At 38.2% G+C, this 6,003-nt stretch overlaps 2 non-coding genes across 2 annotated transcripts; one reads left to right on the top strand and one right to left on the bottom strand.

The window, feature by feature from the left end:
- Positions 1–4,309: 4,309 nt before the first annotated feature.
- On the bottom strand, positions 4,310–4,382 carry trnak-uuu. Its single transcript has one exon. It is a non-coding gene; the product is annotated as a tRNA-Lys (tRNA).
- Positions 4,383–5,911: 1,529 nt separating this feature from the next.
- Positions 5,912–6,003, top strand: trnar-ucu. The gene is given in 2 exon segments: positions 5,912–5,948; positions 5,968–6,003. It is a non-coding gene; the product is annotated as a tRNA-Arg (tRNA).

Here is a 6,003-nt window from a genome sequence, read left to right as displayed (position 1 = left end):
GTCTTTCTTATGCCCCGAATTCCAGTGTTTAAATACTAAGATCCCCAATTCCATAAAAGTTAAAATGATGTGTGACATCTTAATAAAATCAGGATACAGTGATTTGCAAATCATTTTCAACCTTTTCTGCACAGACGGAATAGTTAATGTTCAATTAGTTGTTTTTACATATATACATCAATACTAAATTTGATGCCAGAAACATGTTCCAAAAAAGTTGGCACAGGAGTCAGAAAAGACTGAAAGTCGTGAAACACTCAAAAAAAAAAAAAAAACAACTGGAACTTTCCACAGGTTAATTGGTAACAGCTGCATGACTGGGTATAAAAGGAGCAATCCCTAAAGGCTTAGTATGCAATTAACGACACCATTCACCAATTTGTGAATGACTGCATAGGCAATGGGTTTAATGGTTTATGAACAACATTCCTTAAAGGCCAGCTGATCCAAATTACTGCCTCAGCTCCCATGGCCAATTACAGCTCTTTCTGTCCACACAGCGGTGTATTTAAACATGGCGTACATGTCACTAATCCCTGATTGCTTGATGCTGATGCACCACTCTGCTGCCGCTGGCAAAGCTGAACCTCCTCCACCCCAGCCTCCTCCTTTATAGCATAAAGCCTGTTGCTGACTCATATTCAGATTAATGCTACTAAGTATAACTGCTTTTGAACTAATTTGATTGTATTCAGTACACACTAGCTTTAATGTATCCATCCACAGGGTGGTCTTCTTGGAAAGTCAAAGCATGCTGCTTGACTAACCCAGGGAGCATCTTTTGAGCAGAGTCTTCTCTACCAAGTAAAACTGTAATTGTAACTGTAATTATTTTGCAGTAAAATGGTTAAATGTATGACGAGTGTTCCTGACGGAACAAATGTTGTGCTTTGACCATCCACAGTCCATAAAATCATGAAAGGATTCAGAAAATCTGGAAAAATCTCTGCACATAAGGGGCGAGGCTGAAAACCAACACTGAATGCCGGTGACCTTCAACCCCTCAGACAGCACTGCATTCAAAACCGCCATTAGTCTGTGACAGATATTACAATGTGGGCTCAGGAACACTCCAGAAAACCACTGTCAGTGAACATAATCTTCCACTGCATCTAGAAATGCAATCCAAGATTCTGCAATGCAAAGCAAAAGCCATACCAACAACACCCAGGTGACTCCTGTGGGCCTGAGCTCATTTGAGGTGGACTGAACCAAAGTGGGAGAGTTGTCATGATCCAGATTTTGATTTATTATGTTTCTGAGTTTTCCTATGGTTATCCTTGTGAATTCTGTGATTTCTAGTTTGATCTTGTATTAGGTTTGGAGTTTATTAGGAGTTTTCTTTAGCCCTCGTGTTTCTTGTGTAGTATTTTCCTGTTTCTAGTATTTAGTTACTTCTTGTGTTTTATGTTTTATCACTCCTTGTATTTCATGTCTAGTTATTCTCTGTGCTTCATGTTTAGATTATTCCCTGTGTTTTATGTTTAGTTACTCCTTGTATTTTATGTCTAGTTATTCCTTGTTTCATGTCTAGTTTTATTCCTCGTGTTTCATGTTTAGTAATTCCCTGCTTCATGTTAGTTTTACATTCCCTGTGTTTCATGTTTGGTTAATTCCTATGTCTCATGTTTAGTTTTACTCCCTGTGTTTGAGTTTCACTCCCTGTGTATATAAGCTCTGTGTCTCCCTGTGTCTGTGTTGGTTTATTGCAAATGTCTTCCTCATGTCAGTTACTCCTCGTGCTTCCTTGTGCTTCTTTTGGATTTTGTTTAGTTGATTTTGATTCCAGTGTTTTTGTTCAAGTAAGTTCTTCTGTTTCATTAAATCCTTTTTATCTGCATTTGGGTCCTCCCTTTTGAGTTTTTTCCTGAACCCCGTGACAAGAGTATGCTGAAGGTCTGACAAGTCCAAATTTGAAATTGTTTTTGAAATATTGGTCTTCCAGTCCTCTGGGCAAAAGAGAAAAAGGACCATCTAGATTGTTGTCCATGCAAAGTTCAAAAGCCAGCATCTGTTATGTGCGTGAGTGTGTTAGTGCCTACAACATGGGTCACTAGCACATCTGTGAAGACAACTTCAATGCTGAGATGGATACATACAGATTTTGGATTAACTTGTGCTTCCACTCAGTCTTCTTTATCAGGGACATTCCTTCTTATTTCAGCATGACTATGCCAAGTCACCTTCTGTACAAGTTTTACAACAGCATGGCTTCACAATGAAAGATTGTGGGCACTAGACTGGACTGCATCAGTGTTAATTTGGTTGATTTAAAAGATATTTACAACTGTTTGTCAACTGCCTTTTAACCATGAGGAAGACTAGGCTAAGAAAAGTAAAAAGAGTGATTAGATAGCAGCAAAGCGTCGATATTTGATGACCACAGACTAGAATTAGTTGCCCTTCAGTCTTCTACGTTTTTCCAGTGAACCAACTGAGAGACCTGTGTATGAGTCCCTGTAGTCCATCCAAGATATCAGGAATAACTAAGCATGCATTTTCCTTTGTGTAAACATGACTGTCTGACAGAGGTGTCAAGTAACTAAGTACAAATACTTTGTTACCTTACTTAAGTAGAAATTTTGGGTATCTATACTTTACTGAAGTAATTATTTTTCAGCCGACTTTTTACTCCTACTCCTTACATTTTCACACAATTATCTGTACTTTCTACTCCTTACATTTTAAAAATAGCCTCGTTACTCCTATTTCATTTCAGCTTGTTTTCATTATGGCTTGTCATCATTCAAAAAAACACAAATAAACCCCCCCCAAAACTATCCATATAAATCGCGCCATCTGGATAGAGTGAATTTGATTGTGGTTGGATGAGAAGTACAAACATAATACCATTCTGACACCCTATTGGTTTGTACGCGATCCATTGCACCTTCAGACATGATACAAATCACGTCACTTTCCAGCAAGGAAATAGCAGATGTATGTAGCCTATGAAGATGTGCATGGCAGAGATTCAAGAGAACTGGAGCGAAATGTCCCAACCAAGCACCAGCGAGGAGGCTGGTAGTACACATACTGTATATGGTTCTTGAATGTATTTGCATTGTACTAAAATGAGTTCATTTTCAATGGACATAAATACGCCTGAAACAGGTACATCCCAAATTTTTCAACATTAACATTTTAATGTTATATTATAGTCACTATAAGCTTAAGAAAAATGATTTTTTAGGGAGGTGGAGTAGTGCACTATAGTAGAATGGATTGCAATGGAATGGAATGTATAATGGAATGGAATGGTAGAATGGAATGGTAGAATAGAATGGAATAGTAGAATGGAATGAAAAGAATAATGGAATGGTAAAATAGAACGGAATGAAATGTATAATGGAATAGTAGAATGGAATGGAATGGTAGAATAGAATGGAATGGAATGTATAATGGAATGGAATGGAATAGTAGAATGGAATGGAATGGTAGAATAGAGTGGTAGAAAAGAATGGAATAGTAGAATGGAATGGAAAGTATAATGGAATGGTAGAATGGAATGGTAGAAAAGAATGGAATAGTAGAATGGAATGGTAGAATGGAATGGTAGAAAAGAATGGAATAGTAGAATGGAATGGAAAGTATAATGGAATGGTAGAATGGAATGGTAGAAAAGAATGGAACAGTAGAATGGAATGGAAAGTATAATGGAATGGTAGAATGGAATGGTAGAAAAGAATGGAATAGTAGAATGGAATGGAAAGTATAATGGAATGGTAGAATAGAATGGAATGGTAGAATGGAATGGTAGAATAGAATGGAATAGTAGAATGGAATGGAAAGAATAATGGAATGGTAGAATAGAATGGAATGGAATGTATAATGGAATGGAATGGTAGAATGGAATGGTAGAATAGAATGGAATAGTAGAATGGAATGGAAAGAATAATGGAATGGTAGAATAGAATGGAATGGAATGTATAATGGAATGGAATGCAACGGTAGAATGGAATGGTAGAATAGAATGGAATAGAATGGTAGAAAAGAATGGAACAGTAGAATGGAATGGAATGGTAGAATGGAATTAACCCCTGTGGCATGGCCTAAGCTTTTGTCTTTAATGGAATTTTTTCCCCCTTGCATTACTTTTACTTTTTGTACTTTAAGTAGTTTTGAAACCAGTACTTTTATACTTTTACTTGAGTAAAAAGCTTGAGTTACAACTTCAACTTCTACAGAAGTCTTTTTAAACCCTAGAATGGATACTTCTACCTCAGTAATGAATGGGAATACTTTTGACACCTCTGCTGTGGGAGTGCATTTTGGCATCATTCACTAGAAAAAGTGCAAAATGAACTATCGCCCGAACAGGGACTTGAACCCTGGACCCTCAGATTAAAAGTCTGATGCTCTACCGACTGAGCTATCCGGGCTCTGGTAGAAAACAGGATCAACAATGTTTTTCAACATACAGTTAACATAAAACATTGCTTAACATTTGAGCGTATATACTGGCGTGGAGAAAATAAGTACAATACAGAATGAATAGAGAGAATACTCGAGCATGAAGTATAGTAGCCTGAGAGCCGTGCATAAAGAATGACTACGGGAGGACTATACCACACACACGCCACGGTGACCAGCCGGTTGGCTTACCGCTAGCCATTCTAATAAATAGTACATCAGCGTTAAACAAATAAAAATAGAGCAGGCCAAAGCAGCAATTCACCCAAGGTGCCCTACAATGGCGACGTTTTCTAGGTTAAATCCAGAATGTTGCATTTCGTCTTCGGTCAAGCATGAATCTTTCGATGGCCAGAACATGAATACAACATCCTGCTTTCCTTTTAAGAATAAGACTCTGAGAAATAAATTCAGGTAGGTTACAAAGTTTTCACCACCTGACATATTTTTTTTAAACAATAAGTCTCTAAATACTAGCAATGAATCACAAATTAACTTAAATAAAATCAACTGGCCCCACATTTTTTACAGAATGTATATTCTTGCATATATTCATATTCTTATGTTACCATAGACCATCTTCTGTTTGTAAATTCTCTCTTAGTTTTTTTTTATTTATAATGCTAACATTGTCTTTTGAATGATTCTTTTGAGTGCATTTTTTAGACTGATTAATAAAGATCCGGCAACTGGCCGTTCAGACACACTAGCTGTAAGAGGTAATACAGCATTAAGCATGACAGGGGGCGCCATAGGACCTGTTGTGAAGGGAGAAACCCTTTGAAAAGGGATCCTGTACTCCTAGTGCTGGTAAAAATCCATCCTATCCCATCGCTAATTGCCTCTCTTCTCTTCCTCACATTTACGGTCTCTCTTCAGCTTTTCCTAAATAGTCAAAGAGCAGAAAATGTGACAAACTCTCGTAAAATGTGACAATGAAGCAGTTGCGGACGCACGTTCGTCCTTTTATTTTGAAGGTATGTCACCAGAAAGGAGGTTTTGCTCGGCCAAATGACATTTCAGATAAATCGCTTTGAATGACGCCCTTTTGAGTGCCCTTTTTGTTTTATTTATGTGTATGAAACACGTCGTTTTTAATTTCTTAAGTAAAACAGCGAATGTGTCCGTTTTTACGATGTGTTGTAGCTTTAAACGGTCAAAAGGGCAGGTGATAGAAAACGTCGTATGTGCTAGAGCAATTTAACTCCGTATCAGCGCGAAATAGACAACAACCATCATGCTTCGCGAATTATAGAGATAACTGCACGTTTGCATTCTTCTATACGTGTAAATGCTACATTATGTTGTAACGGTCAATGACACAGAGAGGCTGGAGAAGTGTCTCGGCTGTCATTTTGCCAGTTGAAACCATGACTTTCATCGGTTTCAGCCCTGTGTATAGCGTGATGCGAGACAATTCTATCGTCCCTCTGATAGCCAGCCATCAAACGTCCCTCTAGCACGTATTTAACGTGACGCGCGTGCGCGTTCAACAGGTGGCTCCGTGGCGCAATGGATAGCGCATTGGACTTCTAGTCAAGCACTTGAGGAGTGATTCAAAGGTTGTGGGTTCGAGTCCCACCGGAGTCG

The sequence above is a fragment of the Cheilinus undulatus genome, linkage group 4 (genome assembly GCF_018320785.1).
Source record: "Cheilinus undulatus linkage group 4, ASM1832078v1, whole genome shotgun sequence".
NCBI lineage: Eukaryota > Metazoa > Chordata > Actinopteri > Labriformes > Labridae > Cheilinus > Cheilinus undulatus.
Note: the sequence above shows the minus strand (reverse complement) of the source record. Positions and strands in the feature narration are given on the sequence as shown.